This window comes from Panthera tigris, chromosome C1 (genome assembly GCF_018350195.1).
Source record: "Panthera tigris isolate Pti1 chromosome C1, P.tigris_Pti1_mat1.1, whole genome shotgun sequence".
NCBI lineage: Eukaryota > Metazoa > Chordata > Mammalia > Carnivora > Felidae > Panthera > Panthera tigris.
Genome location: NC_056667.1, coordinates 140,625,463 through 140,650,526, shown reverse-complemented (window position 1 = coordinate 140,650,526; position 25,064 = coordinate 140,625,463). Strand labels below are relative to the sequence as shown.

General features: G+C 38.1%; 1 long non-coding RNA gene across 1 annotated transcript in view; it reads left to right on the top strand.

Annotated features, from left to right (window-relative positions):
- Positions 1-22,495, top strand: part of LOC122240922 — a 50,071-nt gene extending 27,576 nt beyond the window's left edge. The window contains exon 4 of the long non-coding RNA XR_006220719.1: positions 22,101-22,495. This is a non-coding gene — a long non-coding RNA (uncharacterized LOC122240922). The remainder of the gene's footprint in view (positions 1-22,100) is intronic.
- The last annotated feature ends 2,569 nt before the right edge of the window (positions 22,496-25,064 follow it).

Below are 25,064 nucleotides of genomic sequence, written 5' to 3'. Positions count from 1 at the left end.
TATTACTTCTCAGATTCCCTCACTACTAGGATAGGATTTAGCTTTCTTTCTTTCTTTAAGTATTTTTATTTATTTTTGGGAGAGAGACAGAGAGAAAGAGAGAGAGAGAGAGAGAGAGACAGAGACAGAGCATGAGTGGGGGAGGGGCAAAGAGAGAGGGAGACACAGAATCCAAAGCAGACTCCAGGCTCCGAGCTGTCAGCACAGAGCCCAACACAGGGCTCGAACTCGTGAACTTGAGATCATGATCTCAGCCGAGGTCAGACGCTTAATGGATTGAGCCACCCAGGTGCTCCTAACTGCCTTATTTTAAAACTGGTAATTTGTATCTCTTAATCCCCTTCATCTATTTTGCCAACACCCTCCCCTCCTCACAGCAACCACCACCTTGTTCTTTGTAGTTATGAGCTGTTTTTGTTTTTGTTTGTTTGTTCATTTGTTATGCACTTCTCTATACACTGAAGCACTCCCTTCTCTAACATTTGGCTTCTTATTGATTGCTAATGAAACAAGACCACTTTATAATGGTTGAGATCGCTAAGATATATTATTCTTCGAGGGACATTTTTCTTGTGAAAAATTTTTCTTGTGAAAAATCAGAGGTAACACGAAAACTGTGCTATAATACTGCTATTAAAGCACCATATTAACAAGTTAATAATGAGTCCATAGTTGGGCTAGATAATTTTGCCCTTGGTCATGGCCACCAAGTGAACTGGCATATTGTTTTAGCATTCTCATTTACCCATTGATTAATTTTTTAATGCATGTATTTCCAGTGGGAGGAGGTAGCCACCTTGACCTTGACAGATTCAGAAGACATATGACTTTGGACTCTCCTATTGGACACTCTGTCCTGTACTTTGTCATGCAAGGTTGTAGAAACAGATGTAGGCCAGATTTATCATAGAGGCAGAGACCTTGTTGTCTTGTGGGGTGACTGTTGCTGGGTTTCTGTTGCTCAACCTGGTTATACAGTCCTCCCTGAGATTATTCCCATTTCTCAAGCCTGGCCATCTGGCCTCTCATCAATTCAGTCAGCCCTGATGACCTTCTAATAAACTGGTCTTTTCCTTAAGATAGCCAGTGATGTTTCAGTTGCTTGCAAACAAGAGCTCTGACTGATAAACACAGCAAACATAGGAAGGCAATTTGCAAGTGCCACAGGAGGCTGGGCAGCTAGAATGTATAGATACAAATGCAACAAGTCTTCAGAAAATAAATTTAAAATGCTTGACCCATTAGGAATGGATTACCAGTATCCTCTCTCAGTGAAAACAATGGTGGACTTTTTAGAATCTCTGCTGCTTATAGTCTATGAGTAGGTCAATGCTTACTTCTGTGCCTCTGAAATCCCATGTTTGTTTAATCAGAGCCAAAGGGAATGACTCACTAATGAGCACCAGATTTGCCTTTGTCTAAAATGCTAAGGGAGTTGTTTAGTAATATTTGGGAGCAATCCCTGAAAAAAACAGCACAAATATAAAAGAGACTAATAAATTAGGTGGGAAATTAAATTGATTTTCAGGCTGTCAATATTATATCATTTCTATATAATCAGATAAATCTATAGATTTGATTTCACTTATGGCAGGAGTTATATGATGTTTTTAGTGATCTAACACACACACAAAACATATCTTAAAATATCATAAGTACTACAGAAGATTCTGAAACATACTTATTGTAAAATAATTGCAAATAATACAGAAATATGAAGTGAAGGGCACCTGGGTGGCTCAGTGGGTTGAGTGTCGAACTCTTGGTTTTGGCTCAGGTCATGATCTCCCAGGGTCGTGGGATCAAGTGCCACATTGAGCTCTGCGCTGTGCAGAGGCTGCTTAAGATTCTCTCTCCCTCTTCCTCTTCCTCTTCCTCTCCCTCTCCCTCTCCCTCTCCCTCTCCCTCTCCCTCTCCCTCTCCCTTTCCCTCTCCCTCTCTCTCTGTCTCTCTTTCTTTCTCCCTTTATCCCTCTTCCCCACTTGAGCTCTCTCTAAAATAAAAAAAAAAGTAAATAAGTAAAAAAAAAAAAAAGAAATATAAAGTGAAACCTATAAGGCTTCTTTGCTAAACTTTACCCTCCCCAATCTATCCCCAATGCTTAATGGACCCTCCCCAATCTATCCCCAATGCCATTCCTTCCCCATATATAACCTCTGTTAATAGATGTCTGTGTTCTTCCCAACCTAGCAATGACTTTTTGTTCCTACATATCTTTACACACATTTATAGATTTGCATTTCTATATATTTGTAGCCTTATACGTTTTTCTCTGTGACATGCTTTTTTCATTTGTCCAATATTAGAGATCTTTTCATGTTGACACATATAGATCTCCTTCATCCTTTTTAGAGACTACATGGTATTATATAATATGGTGTTAAACACAATTAACTTGGTGTGTCCCACATTTATGAACATAGGTTCTTTGGATTTTTCTCTATTTTAAACAATGCTAATGTGGACGTCCTGGGTTATATATTTCTATATGCATTTATATAATGCATGATAAATGTATGATAAATTATTCCCAGAAGTAGAATTGTTGGTTAATGACTGTGCATGTTTAACATGAATGATCCTGCACCACAAAAAGTTTCCTATGACTTTAATTTGTATTTCTAAGCTTACTAGACCATTTGAGCATCTTTCCTCATGTCTTTGTTGTGAAATTGCCTGTTTATCCTATCTGTCCACTTTTCTGTTGGGTTGGTTAACTCTTTTTTATTGATTTGCTTGAATAGCATGTTCATAGTAAACTATTTTCATGCTATGCAGTAGAAGTCTATAAACAAATGGGAATCTCACCTCTTTACCCCCATTTTCTTTAATTGAAACAATATAAAAGCCTAATGGCTTACTCAGCTTTTAAAATTACAGTGCCAAGGAGTCAACAATGCCAGCCATATCCATCAATCTAATTTATACTATATATCTCAAAATAATTTAAAAAGACAAATAAATTACTGAACTAATTTAACATTCTCTAGATAGCTCTGTTAAATTATATGCATTGAATTAATTTAAAAGAAGCATATTTGTAGGCATAGAAAAATTTATGTTAAAATTTATATGGAAAGGCACAGGTCCTAGAGTAGCTAAAATGGTTTCGAAAAAGATGAATAAACTAGGAGGAATAACCCTACCTGATATGAAGGCCCACTGGAGAGCTATACTGATTAAGACAACATGGCCCTGCTAGAGGGATAGACACAGAGATTGATAGAACAGATAAAGATGCCAAAAATAGACCCACACAAATCCAACTAATTTTTGACAAACATGAAACAGTAATTCAATTAAGGAAGGAAAAATGGGAATAGACTTTCAACAAGTGGTGCTGGAGAAATTTGACATCCATAAGCTAAAATCTGAACCAAGGTTTAAACCTCATATCCAATTTAAAAATAACTGAAAATGGGTCATGTACTCAAGGTGCAATGTAACACTAAAACTTTTAGAAAGAAATAAAAGAGAAAATCCTTAAAATCTAGGACTAGGCAAAGACTTCAGGAATGAAAGACTGGGTCTTAGACTAGGACCCCAAAACACTATTCATAAAAGGAAAAATTAATAAATTGGACATCACCAAAATGAAAAAAAAACCCACTTTGCTCTGTGAGAAATTCTGTTTTGGGGCACCTGAGGAGCTCAGTCAGTTGGGCATCTGACTCTTTATTTCAGCTCAGGTCATGATCCCAGGGTCATGGGATCAGGCCCTAAGTCAGGCTCCATGATGAACATGGAACCTGCTTGGGATTCTCTCTCTCTCTCTCTCTCTCTCTTTCTCTCCCTGCCCAACCACTCTCACTTGCTCGTGTGTACTCTCTCTCTCTAAAAAAAGAAAAAAAAAAGATTCTGTTTGTAGGATGAAAAACTGGGAGAAAACTTGAAACCCATAGATCTGACAAAGGACTAATATCTAGAATATATAAAGAACTCTCAAAACTCAACAGTAAAAAACCAAATATTCCAGCTAGAACATGGGGGTAAATACATAAACAGAATGTATAATTCACTGAATAAAGTACACAGTTGGCAAATAAGCACATCAACAAGATGCTCAGCATCCTTAGCCATTAGAGAATGCAAAATTAAAACCATACAATCACTGTACAACTATCAGAATGGCTAAAATTAAAAATAATGACAACACCAGATGCTGATGAGAATGCGGATAAACTGGAACACTTATACATTACTAGCAGGCATATAAAATGGTACACAGAATGGTAGTTTCTTATAAAACTAAACATGCAAGAGACAATCCTCAATAGGAGAAAATATTTGCAAATCATGTATTTGTTAAGGGTCTAATATTCAAAAAATATACGGAATTCCTATAAGTCATCAATAAAAAGACAACCCAGTTTAAAAACTGAGAAAAAGATGTGAATAGGCATTTTTCCAAAGAAAATATACAAATGGCCAATAAGCACGTGGAAAGATGCTCAATATCCTTAGTGAACAGGGAAATACAAACCCAAACTACAATGAGATACCGCTTCATATCCACCAGAATGGCTAGAAACAAAAAAACAGGTAATAACACATATTGATAAGGATGTGGAGAAATCAAAACCTCCATACATTGCTGGTAGGAATGTCAAATGGTACAGCCATTTGGAAAACAGTCTGGAAATTTCTCAAAAATTTAAACATGGAGTTACCATATGATCCAGCAGTTCTGTCATATATTCCTAAGATGCCCACACAAAACTTGGATATGAATATTCATAGCAGCGTTATTCAAAAAGCAAAAGGTGGAAGCAACCCAAATGTCTACCAACTGATGAATGTGATATACCAATATAATGGAATACTTTTCAGCCATAAGAAGAAACAAAGTAATGATATATGTTAGAACATGATGAACCTTGAGAACATCATGCTCAGTGAAAGAAGCCAGGCATAGAAACCACATATTATATGATTAAATTTATATGAAATGTCCAGAAAAGGCAAATGTATAAAGACAAATTATGTTACTGGTTGTTTGTTTAGGATTGGAGTGTTGGGAGAATGGGGAGTGATAGCTCAAGGGTTTTGGGTATCTTTTTGAGGTAACGAAAATGTTTTAAAATTAATTGTAGTAATGGTTACCCAAGTCTGTGAATATATTAAAAACCATTGAATTTAAATAGGTTAATTATATTTGGATAAAACTGTCACAAAAAAATACCTAAACATGCAACTACTCTATAACTCAAAAATTGTACTCTCGGGCATTCATCTTAGAAAAATGGAAGATGTATGTCACTTAAAAACCTGTACACAAATGTTCATAAAAGTTCTATTTTTAACAGCCAAAAACAAAAAATCAACCCTAAGTCCTTCGATGTGTGAATGGTTAAACAAACTGTGATTCATCCATACCTTAGCGTACTACTCAGGAATAAAAAAGAATGTATTATTGATACGCACGACAACTTGGATGAATCTCCAGGGGATTACACTGAGTGAATAAAGCTAATCCCCTAAATTCACATACTATGTGATTTCATTTATAAAGTATTCTACCCTTGATCCTAGCCAAAAGGCCGAGAAGTGATTCATTTATAATGTAGTCTATAATGAAACAATTATAGAAACGGAGAACAGATTAGTGGTTGCCAGAGGTCAGGGATGGAGTGGGGGGAAGCAGAGGGAGGTAGGTATGGCTGTCCAAGGGCTGGAAATCTTTCTCGTGAAGGAATGGTCTGTGTCTTGACTGTACCAATGTCTTGACTGTATCACTGTTAGGACTGTATCACTGTTATGTTATAGTTTTGTAAGATATTACCACTGAGGGAAACTGGGTATAGGACACATCCAATCTTCCTGTATTATTTCTTACAATTTGCATATGAATCTATAATTTTATCAAAATTAAAAGTTTAATTAAAGGAAAAAAACCACTAGGCACATTGAGGGAAGTGCTGTTCAATTTTTAGCAGAAAAGTCAATTAATGAAAAATTAATGTATGTATCTTCAAGTCAGCTTCATATTCAGAAAAGTTCCTTCTTGGAAAGGAAACACTCATGTCAACATTATTATTATTTTTTTTTTTATTAAAGTTTTTTTTTTTAACGTTTATGTATTTTTGAGACAGAGAGAGACAGAGCATGAACGGGGGAGGGTCAGAGAGAGGGAGACACAGAATCTGAAACAGGCCCCAGGCTCTGAGCTGTCAGCACAGAGCCCGACGCAGGGCTCGAACTCACGGACCGTGAGATCATGACCTGAGCCGAAGTCGGCTGCTTAACCTACTGAGCCACCCAGGCGCCCCAACATTATTTTTTTTAATTTAATTTTAAATATTTATCAGAGTTAAAAAATCAGACAGTTGTATAAGACTTAAAATATAGCGGCTTCTTGTCTGACCTCTCTTAAACATGCTCTATCCCCGTCTCCAATTCCTATTTCCCGAGTCAAGATTTTTGATTCCTTCAGTAATTTCTTTAGGTATTAACTCTGTATTTCTATTATAATAGGCTTATACTGCTATTTCTTAGGTTGTCCACGTTCAGTTATTATGGGTTGGCTTTCTACCAAAAAGGGTAAGGATTTAGCTCTGCTATTTCCTTCCTACTCCTTCATACTTCCCTAAATCCATCCTCCCAATATAGTAATATCAGAAATGGAGACAAATATTTGAGTTCTTATTTTCTTATGACTATGTAAATACTCTTATTTGCTGAACCAGGTAATTTGCTATGGTTAAATATCCATTCTTCTTTTTTTAAATGTTTATTTATTCATTTTGAGAGAGAAGAAAGAGAGAGCACACATGAGCAGGGGAGAGGGGCAGAGAGAGGGAGAGAGAATCTTTTTTTTTAATTAAAATTTTTTATTTTAGTTAATTTATTTTAAGAGAGAGAGAGAGAGCGAGCAGGGGAGGGGAAGAGAGAGGAGAGAGAGAATCCCAAGCAGGTTCCACACTGTCAGCACAGAGCCCAATGTGAGCTCAAACTCACAAACCATGAAGTCATGACCTGAGCAGAAATCAAGAGTCAGATGCTTAACTGACTGAGCCACTCAGGCTCCCCGAGGGAGAGAGAATCTTAAGCAGGCTGCATGCTCAGGACAGAGCCTGACTTGGGGCTCGATCCCATGACTGTGAGATCATGACCTGAGCCGAAATCAAGAGTTAGACAGTTAACTGACTGAGCCACCCAGATGCCCCAGTATCCATTCTTGTAAAGTCTTTGTTTTTCTCTGAAGATAATAGTTGGCTTTTAAAAAATTTGCTTAGTTTTCTCTATTTCTTGCTATTTCAGCTCTAAACTTCCCACAAAATTCTAAAATTGCTTTCACTATAGGTAAGCATATTAACTAAACTATCCAAAGTTGCTTGGAGACATTGCTCCCCAAGCCCTCTGCAGAGGAGGGACAGTTAGTTACCTGGCTGTGTATGGGCGGGGCGGTGAGATCTGGTGCTTGAACTGCCTCTAAGCCAGCCATCAACCAGTCCTTTTGTTTTCAGTCTCATCTGCTTCCTGCATTCTGAGACAGCTTATGACTCTAATTTCTGGGTTTTGCAGGGTTTGGCAACAATCAGCTTGCTTCTTGGTATCCTCCGCCCTCACCCCTACTGCAGAAATTTCATTTCACTTTTCTCTGGTCTGCTAAGTCAGTTGTCCTGTCTGTTGTGGTGACATCCCTTGCCTGCTATGATCGACTCTCTGTTTGCTTGTTGGTTTTTTTAGGTTTTCTTGAAAAAAAAAATTTTTTTTTACTGTCATTTCAGTGAAGATTTGAGTAATGACGGTTATAAACAGGTGTTTTACTTTTTCATATTTGTATTTTTGTATTCTAATTTAGTAAATATAAATGATGACAGCTTCCAAATGGTCAAGCACCTATATTCTGAGGACGTCGGAAGACATCTGTGGCACAGTCTGCTAATTGTTCTCCTCTAATTCCTGGCCAATAGAACATAAAGAATTGATTAATGCTAATGCTGCTACCTGGACCACAGCCATGGACAACGTGGGTGAAGGATGCCCTCTAGAGATGGCAGAGCAACAAGATAGAAAATCCGAATCTTTGACACTGTGGTGCTGTCACATCCTTATGCTTGGAAAGTGATGTTGGAGAGAAATTAACTTTAATGTCTATTTTGTGAAAATTTCTCATACTGCTTTTTGTTTGTTTGGTTTAGTGCCACTAAACCAAGTATCTTACATAATAAACAACAATATTTTGTTTTTTTAATTATTCTTCAAAATTTTAAAAATTTTTATTTTTGAGAGACAGAGATAGGGAGTGAGCCGGGGAGGGGCAGGGAAAGAGGGAGACACAGAATCTGAAACAGACTCGAACTCATGGACGTGAGATTATGACCTGAGCCAAAGTCAGATGCTTAACCAACTGAACCACCCAGGTGCCCCAACAACAGTATTTTGTTAAGGAAGTCAAGGATATGAGAATAGTCATAAAGAGGAAGGGTGAAAAAGAAAGGAAAAAAAGGAAAGAGAATTTATGAAGAATAACCTTTTCCTTTGAGTCACTTTGTATTTCTTTTTTTTAAGATTTTTAAATTAAATTAAATTTTTAATTTTAATTTTAATTTTAATGTTAATTTTTGAAAAGGCGAGCGAGAGCACCAACAGGGGAGAGGGGCCGAGGGAGAGAGAGAGATCTTAAGCAGCATCCACATCCAGCATGGAGCCTGATGTGGGGTTTCATCTCATGACCCTGGGATCATGATCTGAGCTGATATCAAGAGTCAAACACTTAGCCAGTTCAAACACTTAACCAACTGAGCTACCCAGGTACCCCAAGATTTTTTTTTAAGTAATCTCTACACCTAACGTGGGGCTTGAACTCACAACCCTAATATCAAGAGTCATGCTCTATCAACTGAGCCAGCCAGGTTCCCTGAGAAATTTTATATTTCATAAAAACAAAACACCCTTTATTTAAGATTTAGAGTGGAAAATTTTTTATTCTGCTTTTGGAACCCTTTCAAAAAAGATCTTCTATATATCATATAACTTTGATTTTTTAAAATATGAAAATGTTGGAGAAAAATAACATTAAGTGCCCCTTGGTAGTTGACTGATCTTAGGTTTATTTTTTGTTACTAGTGAAAAATGGAATGATTTCTTACATTACATTTTAGTCAGACATGATATCATGCAGATTGATTGCATTTTAAAATACAACTTTTCTCTGGTGATTCAACATCTTTCTCATTTATTGCTTTAGGATGTCTAGGTTCTTGGGTTGGAAGAAGATGATGTTAGACTAGTATGTTGTATTTAACATTGGCTAAGAGTTCAGAATGTTGGTATTGTGTTACTTTCCTTAGCTCGTTATAATTCAGTAAAACTACCTGAGATTCATCTTTGTTTCTATGTGTATTCATGGTTTATACTTAAAAAAAATTTTTTTTTAACGTTTATTTATTTTTGAGACAGAGAGAGACAGAGCATGAACGGGGGAGGGTCAGAGAGAGGGAGACACAGAATCTGAAACAGGCTCCAGGCTCTGAGCCGTCAGCACAGAGCCCGACAAGGGGCTCGAACCCACGGACAGTGAGATCGTGACCTGAGCCGAAGTCGGACACTTAGCCGACTGAGCCACCCAGGCGCCCCTATACTTTTTTTTAGAATTACTGAGTAGTATTCCATTGTATGAAAATACTAGTTTTTAAATCTATTTTTCCAGTGGATAATTATGGTAGGCAACTTCTGTCATGCTTCCAGTGATCCTCACCACATCTTGCTATTCATACCCTTGAGGAATCCCCTCCCTTTGAGCATGAGTTGAACCTCATGACTTTCTTTTAATGAATAAAATGTGGCAAATATGATGGAATGTTGATTCCAAGGTTTGGATATAGAAGACTTGACTTCCATCTCCTTCTCTCTTGTTCTCTCTCTCTCTCTCTCTCTCTCTGGTTCTTGTTTGCTTGTTCTGATGAGGCAACCTGCCATGTTGTGAACTACCCTATGGAGAGGTCCACATGGCAAGGAACTGAGGGAGACCTCCAACCAATAGCCAGTGAGGAACTCAAGCCATCATTCCAGTATCCTGTGAGGAACTGAATCTTGCAAACAACCATGGGAGTAAGCTTAGAAATGGAATCTTCCCCAAGGTGAGCCTTGAGATGACTGCAACCCCAATCAACAGCTTCACTAAAGTCTTGTGAGAGAAGAGACTGCTTCTTTTTGCTGAGATTCCTGACTCACAGAAACTATGAGATAATGAATGTTGTTTTAGTCCATTAAGGTTTTGGGTATTTCTTTTTTTAATGCAACAGCAGATAACTATTGAAATAGACATTTGGGTTGCTTCCAATTTCTTGACTATTACAAAAATAAGACTTCTATGAACATTCTTGTGGTCTTTTTTTGCAACTTGTTTTACTTAAAATATGTTTCCTGAAAATAGCATATCCATGCCCAGTCTGACAATCTTTACCTTTTAACTGGAATGTTCAGTCCATTTGAACTTAATATAATTATTGCGTTGGTTGGATTTAACTCTATGATTTCATCATGTTTTTTTTTTTTTTTTATTTGTTCCACTTGTTCTTTTATGTTTCTTTTTTCTTGAAATTTTTTTGGGCAAGATCAACCACTATTTAAAATTGTATTCTAGGGCTCCTGGGTGGCTCAGTCGGTTAAACATCCGACTCTTGATTTCAGCTCAGGTCACGATCTTGGGGTTTGTGAGTTCAAGCCCTGTGTTGGGATCTGTGATGACAGTGTGGAGACTGCTTGGGATTCTCTGTCTTTTCTCTCTCTGCCCCTCCCCTACTCATGTGCGTGTGCACACTCTCTTTCAAAGTAAATAGATTAAAGAAAATATGTTAAAATTTCATTCTATTCCATCTATTAACATTTTTAGCTACATCTCTTTAGTGTTATTTTTTTAGCAGTTGCTCTAGTGATTACAATATCCATCTTTATCACTAACTTCAAATAATATTATCCTATTAAACAATGTAAGACTCTGCCACTGTGTACTTCTATTTACTCCCCCTGAATTTTGTGCTCTTATCATGTTACTTCTACAATATGCTGCTATACATTTTTGTTATAAATATATTTAAATACCCATAAAGTATATTTAAAGGAAAAAGAATAGTAATGTATGATGGGTTATAGATATGATTTATAGCAAGCATGATAGCAATATATTTAATTTAAAATGATATCTCATATTTATCTAAATATTTACTGTTTCTGGTCCTCTATATTCTATCCTGGAGATCCAGTATTTCATCTGATAACATTTTCCTCAGCTTTTAGCTTGGAAAATTTCTCTTAGCATTTCTTGTAGTGCAGATCTGTTGCAAAGAAATTCTCTTAGTCTTTGCCTGAAAATGCCTTCATTTTGACTTCATTTTTGAAAATTGTTTTTTGTATATTTTGAATTCTGGGTTGAGGGGCTTCTTTCTCCTAGCATTTTAAAGACGTTATCCATTTGTCTTCTGGCCTTTATTGTTTTTGATAAGAAGTCATTCATAATTCACATTTTTATTTCCCTGTGTGTATGTATTTTTTAGTTTGTTTTTAAGATTTTCCTATTTTTAGTTTTCAGCAGTTGGACTGTAAATGTTCTTAGGTGTGTTTTCTTTGTGTTTATACTGTTAAGTTTTATTGACCTTCTTGGATCTGTTTTTTTTTTTAATTAATATTAGAAAATCTTTTTAAAAGGATTTTAAATAAATTTGAGCTTTATTCATGACAAGAGTATCTCCAGTCTCCTGAGAGCAAGTAGTCTAGATATGTGTAAGATGTATTATTGGTTCCACATGTAGATAGGACTTGGTGCCTAAATGGATACAAGAAATACATGGAATAACTTTTGCATTCACAGGTTGGAAAACACAGCTTTGAATGAAGCTGACAGCTTTTCTCCAGGGTTTCTGGAGGTGCTTTTCTTGTCCTTTAATGCAAAACCTGAACCAAGAATGCAAAGAAAGAAATGCCAAGGAGTGGAAAGCCTGCAGAAAACAATCTTTCCAACCAAGTTAGAGTTTTGTCTCCACAGCCAATCATTGTCAGAGTAATTAGTTTACTGGTTTATTATAGAGGGCTATAACTCAGGAATAGCCAGCTGGAAGAGATGCACAGAGCAAATATGTGGGAACGTGCATGGAGCTCCCATACCCTCCCCAGGTGAAGCACTCTCCCAGCACCTCCATGTGTTCAACTTGGAAGCTCCTTTGAAAATTCTTGACCACTAACTCCTCACATACCTCTTCTGTCTTATTCTTTCTCTCCCTTCCTTATGGGAATTCAATGCCTATATGTTGTTGGGACATCCCCTGCACATCTCTAATGTAACACTCAGTGCATCATATCATAAATCTTTTCTTGACTGTATTCCCCACTCTGGAGCAGAGGAAACCTAAGTATCAGGAGGGTAAGGGTTTAGTTATATTAGTGTTTGTTTCCAAAATATCACCTGGTATATAATAGAAATTCAATAAGAAATTTTGAGTAAGTGATTGTATAAGTGAGCCTGTGTCATGGACACAAGATTAAGTTCACCAATTCTGGAATGACAACCATCCTCTTTTGCACATATAGCAAATTTCTTCATCAGTTATTTGCTTCATGCCTATTCCCAACATGGCCTGAATAGGACATAAAAAGTCCATGGTTTACATTCCAGTGGCAGTGACAGATAATAAAGCAACAAATACATATTATCAGATAATGATAAATGCGTTTCAGAGCCTCACTGTGGGAAGATATGTTAGGGAAAGACCGGGGAGCTACTAGAAAAGAAGATCAGGAAAGATCTCTCTGACAAGGCAATCTTTAAGCTTGGATCAAAATGATGTGAAGGAGACAGACTTGCAAAGATCAGTGGCCAAGCTTACCAGACAAATGAGAAGACTGGAATAAAATTTACAGGGCAAGAATGAAGTTGGTCTGTTTTCAGTAACAGAAACAGACTAAGAAGATGGAGCTAATGAGAAGGAAAAGCAGGCCATGGCCAGTACTGTGTGGTTCTGTAAGGCATTTGAGGAGTATGGAGTTTAATCTACCTGTGGTCCGAAGCTATTGGTTTTTCTTTTCTTTCTTCTTTTTTATTTTATTTTTTAATTTTTTTAAGTAGGCTTCACACCCAGTACAGAGTCCACTGATGGCTTGAACCCATGACCCTGAGATCAAGACCTGAGCTGAGAGATCAAGAATCAGATGCTTAACTGACTGAGCCACCCAGGTGCCTCAGAAGCTATTGGTTTTTAAGCAGGAGATATTAAATCATAATATCGATTTAATTTATGTTTTTAAAAGATCCCTTTGAAGTTTATTCAGAGAATAACTTATGGTGGGTTAAGAGAGAAAGCAGGGAGTCATGTAAGGAGGCTGATACAGTTGTCCAGGAAGAGGAGATGGGATGGGGCATGGACAGTGGTGGTAAAAATGGAGAAGGGGAAGCAGTGTATTGATTTGGGGAATATTTTGAAGGTTTCCTCTTGAATTTGATAAGCAGAATTAAGAGATATGAGCTTTCAAGGATAATTGAATGAGTCTAAGTTCTTTATTCACCTTTGTTACCAGCTGAGTAAGAGTTTGTCAAGAACTCTTGACAAAGAAAATGGTGTAGAAGAAGATTCAAAGATCTTGTTTGTAGCTATTGAGTAGAATGCGAAGGTGGAGAAGAGTATGTCCTTGGATGGAAGTTGTCCGTGGAAACACTGAGTATTCCCTTGATGAAGGGAGTGCCCTGTCTACCAGTACTTAATATGCCCAGGGAAGATACTAATACAGACCAGAAGAAGATGCATAGAATCTACACGTGCCAGCAATATCAGAAGTTGAAGATGCCAACATGACAGACAAAGGGACATGGCTAATTAATGATTTTTTTTTTAATTTGAGAGAAAGAGCATGAACTGGGGAGAGGGGCAGAGGGAGAGAGAGAGGATCTCAAGCAGGCTCCACACTCAGCATGGAGCCCAATGTGGGGTTCAATCTCACAACTGAGAGATCATGACCTGAGTCAAAATCAAGAGCTGGACACTTAATTGATTGAGTCACCTAGGCACTCCATTGAAGTATTTTTGAAAGTACCTTTTAAGAGAAGCATCAAGTTATCTACCAGATTACTTTTTTAGCCAAATAGGAAAAGCATGAGTGCCTTAAGGGCAAGAGTCATGTCTTCGTCATCTTTGAATTCCTACTTCAGGTTTAGCACTACACTCGACATACAATAAACCCTAGGGTTCAACATGTGTTGAATGAATAGCTCAAGCAGAGAGAAAATGACAATAGTCTTGGACTGTAGCGAGCCCTTTGTGCTCTGTATTTTCAACTTCAAGTTTGTGTATTAAGGTTTGGCTTTTATCCTATTAATGATAATCTCTCTTTCCTTGGAAACATGAGATCAGTATCAATTTCTTCACTCCATTTGCTTGATGAAACTCAATTCCCCAAATTAATTTCAATATTCATGTTTTTTGTTCTGTTGCAAGTTTTGTATCTGATGACAGTCTCCACCTCCTCAATTCTGTTCATATATGTAAATAAACATACTTTATAAATATTTTCTTCATTTATTGAAGAAATCATAGCCCCTAATTGAACAAAAATTAGAAAATACAAATAAACAAAGGTATAAAATAAAGAGATGACTTTACTTGCAAAGGAATTTTATATTTTTGTAGAGACTTTTCTCCTGTACACACACACACACACACACACACACACACACACACACACAAACTCACCCATGCACATTTGGGAGGGGACCAAAATGGGATCCCTGCAGACTTACTATTCTGAATTAGATTTAAATACTATTTTAAAATATAATCAAATATTGAGAATAACTTTAGCTCTTTTTTTTTAAGAATTTATTTTTTTATTTTAGAGAGATTGAGAGAGTGTAAGCAGAGGAGAGGGGCAGAAGGAGAAAGAGAATCCTAAGCAGGTTTCACACTCAGCCAGAGCCTGAGATGGGGTCACATCCCACAACACTGAGATCATGACCTAAGCCAAAATCAAGAGTTGGATGCTTAATAAACTGAGCCACCTAGGAGCCCCTAACTTTTATTTTTTAAACTAATCTTTTCTTTTAAGTTTATTTATTTATTTTTAGAGAGAGAAAGAGAGAAGGAATCTCAGGCAGGCTCTGCACTGTCAGCACAGAGTCCACCAAGGGGCTGGAACCCACGAACTGTGAGATCATAACCTGAGAGGAAACCAAGAGTCAGATGCTTAACTGACTAAGCCACCCAGGTGTCCCCCTAACTTTTATTTTAAATTAGAATATGTTTACTTCCCTTTTTCTCTTTTCCTTGAGAATAGCTTGTTTGTTTGTTTTTTTAAATTATTCTATGGGCCCACCTGGAAAAAAATGAGTGAAAAATCAGCTAAGTAAGATGTCAGTCCAACGTATGGAACAATCCTGTAGAGAGGACTCAAGCATCTGACCAGCAGTTGGACTAGATGTCCTCTGAATTCCCCAGCTCTGAGAGTCTGTGACTGAGGGCAGGAGACAGGAATTTGTAAACTGAAGGGACTGAAGGAATTGTGGGAAGTTAGATTGGAAATTCAGACTCAACCCAGTTGCATTTGTGTCTTGGATCCAAGGCTGGGTGTGTAAGTGTGCATTGGAGGAAACTTGTGGGAACAGATCTGCATAAAAGAAGAGTGCCAAGGTCAAGAATTTTCTCTTCCTCTTGTCTTTCCTCCTTCCTCTTGTCTCTTTCCTCTTCCTCTTTTCTTCACTTTTATACAGAATGATCAAGTTCTCTCAACTTTCTGAGTCTCCTCTTTCTTGAATTCCCATCTGAAATGACTGGAGCTCACTTCCCAAATAATGAGGGGAAGTTCCATGTGAGATAAATCTGTTTTCTCTTTGCCCGTCAATCTGAAAACACTAAATCTTCAAAAAAACAATGACTGATTTTACCTACTTCATTCTCATGTGCAAATCGGACTGAGTAAAATTTTTACTTTTATTTTTAACTGTGGTAAAATACTCATAAGTAGAATTTACCATTAACCATTTTTAAGTGTACAGCTTAGTGGTGTTAAGTACGTTCTCATTCTTGTGCAACCATCACCACCATCCGTCCTGAGAAACCATTTCATCTTCCCAAGCTGAAACTCTGTATCCATCAAACAATAAGTCTTCATTCTCCCCAACTCCCAACCCCTGGCAAACATGGTTTTACTTTCTGTCTCTAAGAATTTGGCTACTCTAGGTACCTCACAAAAGTGGAATCATACAGTATTTGTTTGTTTTTCATCAGTTTATTTCACTTGCCATAATGTCTTCAAGGTTTATTCGTGTTATAGCCTATGCCAGAATTTACTTCCTTTTTAGAGTTAAATAATATTCCAGTGTCTGTGCATGCGTGTGTGTGTGTGTGTGTGTGTGTGTATTTATACTGCATTTTGTTTATTCATTCATCTCACTAGAAATTTTTGAATGATAATCCTATAATCCATAGGATCACATCACCCTGCTTTCGGGAACTGGAAGAGTTACCATCACCCCACTTGAAAGTTTCCTAACATTTCCAGGGGCACCTGAATGGCTCAGTCAGTTAAGCATCTGAGTCTTGATTTCGGCTCAGGTCACAATCTCGAGGTTTATGGGATCGAGCCCTGTATCAGGTTCTGTGCTGGCAGCATGGAGCTTGCTTGGGATTCTCCCCCTCTCTCTGCTGCATCTCAGGCTCCCACCCCTGCCCCCCAAAATAAAAAAATAAACTTAAAAAAAAAAACAAAAAGAAAGTTTCCCAACATTTCTAGATTTTACTTGACAGCCTAAAATTCTTTGGGATGTTTTTTAACTCAGACATAATTGCTGTTCTCCCAGGAAGTAAGGCATGTTAGGGCCAGGGCTGTGGTGTAAATAGGAAAACAGTGTGGTCAGGGCCATAAGTTGGTTCATATTACCTTATTCCACAAATATTCTCAGGTCACTCCTCTGTAGAAGGTACTGCCTTAGTCACTCTGGCAATCACTCTTCCCACAGTGGCCAGATGCCTGTTTGGTGGAGAGAGTGGACATAAGTGTTAAAACAGTAGGCTTAATACTCTTAAGTTCTGCACGGCATAGCCAAGATAGATATTGGAGAGAAGCTGTGCATTTCACTTGCACACAGGTGTTGCCATAAATCAAGAACCAGCAGAAGATGGTCAAGTAACTCGTTGCTTTCCCCAAACCCCACTTCGGATAGCCTGGTTCCGAGAGCATACTGTAAATTAGCTGCAGAGGAGGACCAGGGTGATTGCTTCTTCTAATGCTCTTTCCTAGTGCTCTGTGAATTCCCTTGAATCTTGCATTACCATCACGGTATTTTCGGTAAGGATCTATCCATATGTTGGGCAGGCACAGCACTATACAGAATGATGTATCAAGATTTAATTTTGTCCTTTCAGACACTTTCACATGTTATCACAGTTGTCAAAGCAGATGAAAAATAGGGCTGCTGCTGAGTCACAGCCTCCTCAGTCGCACACCCTCTCTCCTACATGAGTCCAGAAAACTGATGTAATTTCTCCAAAGACTTTTTGGAAAACAGTGACTTTTTGGTGTTTCCCAGTAATATTACTTTGGTTTATGGCCATAAAATCATAGGTTGGGTCTAATTTTAATCAGCATTTATGGAACTAGTTTTTCCTTATTAGTTTCTTCTTGGGTTCTTGTCGCTATCCATGTCTAACGTCTTTGTAGTAGTAGTGTGCTCCAAGAAGTTACAGACAATAGAAACCAATCCAAAGTTTAGTAGTATGTAGAAGATTTTATACTTTTTCCCAAGAAGTGAAGGAATTCAGCATGAGATATGAGGAAGTGTACTTTTTCTAGACTTTCATGTGTCTACCATAGCAGGGAACTTCCCTTGTAAATAAGTTCTCTTCTTTCTTCCAGAGAGAATTTTATTACAAAGAAGCTAGTTAACTACCTTAGGGAATTGATGGAAGTCCCATCTCTTTGAGTCATGGTGCGTAACTCAGTGGGAGTCAATTCCACACAGGGTTTCAGTGATGATGACCTCACTATTTTATGCTTCATGTCTACACTTTAATTTATGTACCACAGTTGCTTTCCCTGATGAACAAAGTCCTGTCTAAGACGAAGTTGCTCTTGCATTTTCGTGTGTCCCTTTTCCCCTCCAGTTAGACATGAATCACACTCTTCATAATTTGGCATGTGGTACTTGTTAATTAGTTCAACCAAAGATGCTCTCACTTTAGATTGTTACTGCAACTTGTTGTTTGACATCTACGAGTATAACTGGTAATAAGTGCACGTTCGCTGAAGCCCTCAGTTGGCAGTAGAACACTTGTGGAGGACACTAGACCACAACTGCCAACTGTGTGGGTTCTGCTGCTCTTCTGCCTCCCAGAGAGAGGGAAGGAGATAAGCACTTAGATACTATGGCACAAGCGTTGGAAAAGGAGGCGCTCCCCTCAAGTCTCTCCCTTAACTGGAATACCAACATAACATCAAAGTTAAGTCTTAGTAGTTGGCTGGGGGATATTGGTGTGGCCTAAGCCATTTTTCCTGTGCCAGGATGCTTATTAAAAAGGTTTGGATCCTTCATGAAGCCCTACTATACTCAAGTTTACCTGGAGATTTGTCTAGGAATGGCACTGATGGTCTTCATAGTTTACAAAGTGGAGAATACTGATAAACGAAGTAAAGCTTTGAAAACTTTGAGTCCTGGTCTTGCTCCTGGTCATCATGAACAGCTTTACTTGGAGTGCAGATCAGATGAAATGTCAGTCTGGCTATAAATTTAGGCAAGTGCTGTCAGATAGGAACATGGAACATTGCTGTACACTTGTATGTACAAGTGCTGTTTCCTTTATGATTAAGTGTAAACTGTCAGATGCAAAAAAATTCTTTTTTTAATTTTTAAAAAAATGTTTTATTTTATTTTTGAGAGAGAGAGACAGAGTGCGAGGAGGGGAAGGGCAAAGAGAGAGGGAGACACAGAATCCAAAGCAGGCTCCAGGCTCTGAGCTGTCAGCACAGAGCCCAATGCAGGGCTCGACCTCATGAACGGTGAAATCATGACTTGAGCCAAAGTCAGGTGCTTAACCAGCTGAGCTGCCCAGGCGCCCCCCACACAGTTAAATCTTTAGGTTAGTGTTCCAGTTTCATTTAAAATTTCATTGAAAAATTTTTTTCTTAATGTTTTTATTTATTTTTGAGACACAGAGAGACAGAGCATGAGGAGGGGAGGGGCAGAGAGAGAGGGAGACACAGAATCTGAAGCAGGCTCCAGGCTCCGAACTGTCAGCACAGAGCCCGATGAGGGACTCGAACTCACAGACTGTAAGATCATGACCTGAGCCAAAGTTGGATGCTCAATGGACTGAGCCACCCAGGCACCCCTAAAATTTCATTTAAAACACAGTCCTTAAACCATGTTCCATAGACTCCCAGGAATCTATGATGGACTTGGGGGATACATCAGATATCTGAAACTGAATGCACAATTTTGTGTGGCTATGTATGTTTCTGGGAAGAGAGACTCTAGCTCTTATCAGAGTCTTGAAGATGTCTGTCATTCTCTCACTCGCTAAGTGGTTTGAAATGACTGCGTTATGATGCATGTAGTTCTCAATTATTCAGTCAGCCAGTTTTCATTAATAAATATAGGATAAGTGATGGTCTAACTGTATTTGACATTAAGGAAGAGACAAAGATATAGTACAACTCTTGATTTCCAACTTCTTGGGATGAAGTGCACAGTAGTCCTTGAAAGATAATTAACAATGCAAAACTATAAATGTGCCTAGTAATTGGAATGGGAAAAATATGCTAAAATAATTTATGGGGGTGGGGGGAAAGGGATGACTGTCCCTTGGTTTGTTGGACAGGAGCTTAAGTTGATCCTGGAGATGAATGAGCAAAGCTCGACACTGGCATTCAGCCAGTATGATCTGGGTGTTCAGATGCTAAATAATGAAATATTTTAATGCCAGTTGATTTCAGTCTTCTCCATGCCCACCTCAGTGCCTCCAGTGCCCTGGCCATATCATTCCCTCCATCAGGAATTCCCAACACTTTGCCTCTACCCCCCACCTTCCTAGGATTCAATAACTGTAGGATTAATGCCTGGCTGAGAAAGAATCCTCTAAGATGCTGCTCCAGTACATTGCCTAGAACCTTTCTCATGGTTCAATGTCCATACTGATCAGTTGTTAAAATTTTGAATATCACCACTGCATTTAAATTGCAATATGTGTTTGTTGGAAGTTCACTTGCACAACTGTGTGACTGAAATAATAGGAAGGAGAGGGAAAACATCTCATAAAGGGGAAATAATGAGAGGGAGAAGAAACTCAGTTTGCTGATAAGAACATTCTGGAGTTGGATAGCTGAGTAATCAGTTGGACACAGAGAAGGGGAGTAGTGAATACAAAAGTTAAAAAGACAAGCTGCAGCCAGCTTGTTGTGCAAACAGTTTGGGGTGGGGAGCATGGAAAAGAGGGTAAGTCTTGTGCTCTGAAGCTTGGCTGTATATATTTGATGTCACTTGCAAGTGCTTTAAGGTGTGGAATGACATGATGAAAGTAACACATTTAGAAAAATAACATGCCAAGGGTGTGCAGGACGAAAGGACCAAAGGAATCATTAGCAGGGTAAATTGCAGTTGTAAATTATCCATCTTCAAAAGTCTTGTGGAAATGAGACAATCAACTGTGAATTTTAATGCAAGAATGTATGAAGGAAAAGAGGCACTGGCTGTGGCACACCAATAAAGAATATTTGAAAAGGAGTTTTAAGAAACCTGGGCCATCTCGTCACATTGTCCCTTGGTGGAGGGCAATGAGGTTAGTGACCACCGAAGGGAAGAGCAGGGAAAAATGCATTGTTGCGTGGGGTATCTTCAGGGGAGAAAGATAGAGGCTACATCACAAAAATGCCGCTCAACAATTACCTGTCTTTCTTATGTAACATTCATAAAATGATAAGACAAACATAGTTGAAACACAGAGAGAATGAATGGATCTTAGACTTCTTATTTGATTGACTTGGTCTTACTTATTCCCTCCAATTCTAGGCCAGCAATGAATCAAGTCCTGACTGCCCAGAATCCCTCTCTAGCACACATTGCACAATCCTAGGAAACACTGGGAGACATTGTACAGTGAACCTCCAGTATGGTTATATGCAATTACCTTGGTGATACCATGAGATCTTACATTTTATTTAAATTATCTAGTTATTTTCTCCTATCCCACAATCACCCCTGAAAATTAGCTCTTCAAATTGGAGCTTAAGACCAGAAGGCAATATTAATAATATTATTTTACTTTGCATTTACTGTTTAAAAATATTTTTATCTATGTTAGTTCATTTAATCCTCACAAAACACCCTATAATTATTAGGTAAACATTATTGTCTTCGTTTCGCATTTGAAGAAACTGAGAAACAGAGTCCCGGAGAGTTAAAGGGGAACACAATCAGAGCTCACATTTTCTGAGCAACTATTACAGGCCAGACCCATTACATATGCCCGAGTTTGCAGAGCTAGTAAGGGTCAGCGCAGATTCAGCCTGGTTCTCTTGGTGATTTTAAGGTGGTGACAAGCCAATCTACCAGTCATTATTTATCCACCTGAGAAAACTTTGTTTTGAGTATTGGCATCAAAGCTAGAGTTTTTATTCTTCAAATAGTTGAAGAACAGCTGAGGTCAACCTCCCAAAAGGCAGTAATGTTTCCATTCCAATTCATAAAGTCACCAAGCAATAAGATCCGGAGGACACTTTTTTTGTTTTATTTTGATTGGGGATGAAACCTGTTTTTATATTATAATTTCTCTGGAGGAGTGTAAGGGCTGAAGGGATGAATTTACCTTTGGTTTTATGTATCCAACCAACATCACCAGAATGCCCCAGTAGATATTATATTATTAAAATGAATGGTGTGTGTGAGAGCATTGTATCTTGTTACATTGTATATTAGAGAAGACTACTTAGAATAAATTGAAATGAATAATTGATGAAGGGGAAAGAATGTTTCTTTCGAATTTCCCAGATACACTAGTCTTGTTCTTTCTTTCTTTCTTTCTTTTTTTTTTTTCCTGGCTTCTCTTACTTCCTCTTTCCATTTTTTTTGCACCATCTTGACCTGTTCACCCTCATGGTTTATTCCTTCCTTTCCATTTTAGAATAGCTGTGATGGCTTATTAGCTGCAGATAAGGAGCCATTGTTCTCTGAAGGAGGTGGCATGGAAGACAGGAATAGCTGTTGCCCTTTCTACCACGGTCGCCTGGAAATGCCTTGCCTTCCATCCATGGACCCACCCACCAGGATGGCAAACAGGAAGAGGGTCCTATGCTCACTGACTAAGCCAGGACAAGGAGAGCCACACGGTATCCTTACACTGGAATGACACTTTATGGTCACTGCTCTTTTAGCGAACTGGTTAGTCTACAGGCTCACCACTCAAAGTATAGTTCAAGAACCAGCATCATCAGTGTCACCTAGCAATGTCTTGAAATACAGAACCTCTACCCCAAACCTGTGGAATTAGGATCTGCATGGTTATCAAGATCCCCAAATCCAAATGGACATTAAAGTTTGAGAAATACTGGTCTACAGGACGTCCTTTTGCCCACAAACTTGATTTCTCTTTCTTATAACTTTGGCACACGCTGCAAGGAAAATAAGCAAAAATCATACACTATACTGAGAGATATCTTAGTGGAAATTATATTCTTACATATAACTAGGTTCACTAATACCAGAAAAAACCAAACAAACTTAACTTAGAATAAGAAGTTGAGCTCTTTTGCCTGATATGTTTTTAGTACACCAAATGGATCAGTGAACTTCCTTGTTGCAATGATTTGCCACCTTTTGTGGATTACTGTTTAAACCGAGGAAATAATCAGAAACAACTTATTCAAGCAACAACCCAAATTTTGCTTTTTGGTGATTTCTAGAACTCCTCATACAGCCCTTCAGGCAAAAACAAACTGGAAATCCCCAAATCAGAAAACAAAGATAGTAAGAAAAACAAATTTCTTCTAACATTTTTTTAAGCTGTTTTCATTATGTTTAAGCATATTCTCTTAACAGCTGACCTCCCTGAGAGGCTGCATAGATCCATTTCGATGTTTTGCCTGATTGTTTCTTATTGGGGGATTTGGTGATAACACAATCAGAATTTAACATTTCAATTTTCCCAACATTCTAAGGCTATGTTCATTTCATTTTATTTAAAAAAATCTTTTTTAAGTTTTATTTATTTATTTTTGAGAGAGAGACAGAGAGAGTGAGTGGGGGAGGGGCAGAGAGAGGGAGAGAGAGAGAATCCCACGCAGGCTCTGTGCTGTCAGCACGGAGGCTGACGCGGGGCTCGAACTCACACACTGTGAGACCATGACCTGAGCCGAAACCAAGAGTTGGACTCTTAACCGACTGAGCCACCCAGGCACTCCTTTGTTCATTTTAAACACCCTGAGAATCTCAAGATTTTTTTTAAAGTTTATTTATTTACCTTGAGAGAGATAGAGACAGTGTGGGGAGGGGCAGAGAGAGAGAGGGAGACAGAGAATCCCAAGCAGGCTCTGCACTATCAGCACAGAGCGCAATGTGGGGCTCGAACTCACAAAACCACCAGATCATGACCTGAGCCCAAACCAAGAGTCAGATGCTTAACTGATGGAGCCACCCAGGTGCCCCTCAAGATCTTTTTTGTTTTTTTCTCTCCTGTGATTTTTTTTTTTTAAGTTCAAGCCTAACAGTTTGGTTTATCCTTCCATCAGTTCAGCCTAAGAGCATTCTGTCAGAAGCAGTATTCAGTTTGTAATGACAAGCAAAGCAAGAAAACATTAGTAACATTCCCAGATTTCCTTAAAATAATTTCCTTAATATACTCTTGAGGTTTACTGCTTGCTGTCTTCCAGGCTTGGATATTAAGGATTGACGTTTATTTTTGAGCCTCTAGTTCATGAGCAAAACACTCAATTGTTCCCTTTAACAGCACTGTCAAAGACAATGCTTCATTTTCTGAATACTTTAACAAAACAGAATTTTCTGACTGATCAGTTACATTTACATGATAAATGAGTGGCCCAGGGAAGATTCAAGAAGACAACATCCTTTATTCTTTTATTATTATTATTATTATTATTATTATTATTTTCCTTGGATTAACTTTTATTTTTAAATGTTTGATCTATCTCACAATATTTTATTCACATGTACAAACTTGTTCATACACATTAATACAAAAACCCATACAAAGGGGTTATAACATTGGGTCCAGAGCATTTGACTCCTACTCTTGCATCTAACCACCCGTTAGAAATCAGTAGTTGTGTGGGGCGCCTGGGTGGCTCAGTCAGTTAAGCATCTGACTTCAGCTCAGGTTGTGATCTCTCAGCTCCTGAGTTTGAGCCCCGCTTCTGGCTCTGTGCTGACAACTCAGAGCCTGGAGCCTGCTTTGGATTCTGTGTCTCCCTCTCTGTCTACCCCTCCCCAACTCACATTCTATCTCTCTCAAAATAAGTAAACATTAAGAAACTTTAAAAAATAAGCGAATAAATAAATAAAAGAAATAAGTAGTTGTATAGGGTATACTAGGTATTGTTATCGGATTAGTAACCCTAGGTGAGACAAAAGAAATTTAAAAATGATCTTTGTCTTAAAACTACTTCTCTAGGTAGGAAGACAAAGCAGAAGAAATGTGTAAGAAAAAAATGGAAACAAAAATCTCAGCAGTGTTTAAAATAGGGACAGCTACCGTGTATTGAGCTTAGCCCTGGTGGGACGGACACTGTGCTGAACCCTTAACATGTAGCATGTATCTCATTCACAACAGCTCCATTTTACAGATGAGGAAACCAAGGGTGGGATACTTCAGTAACTTCAAATGGGTACTTAAGCCTCCATCTGATACCAAATTGTGCTCTTAGCTGTGTAGTATTGCTTGCTTGGTAGAGAATAAGGGGTGGGTACTTGTTTTGCTTTATTTAAAAAAAAAAATCTGCCACCTGCTATTTTTTCCAGCTTTATTGAGATATAATTGACATATAACATTGTGTAAGTTTTAGGTGTACAACTTATTGATTTGATACACTTATATATTGCAAAATGATTACTGCCACGGTGTTTTAGTCAACAC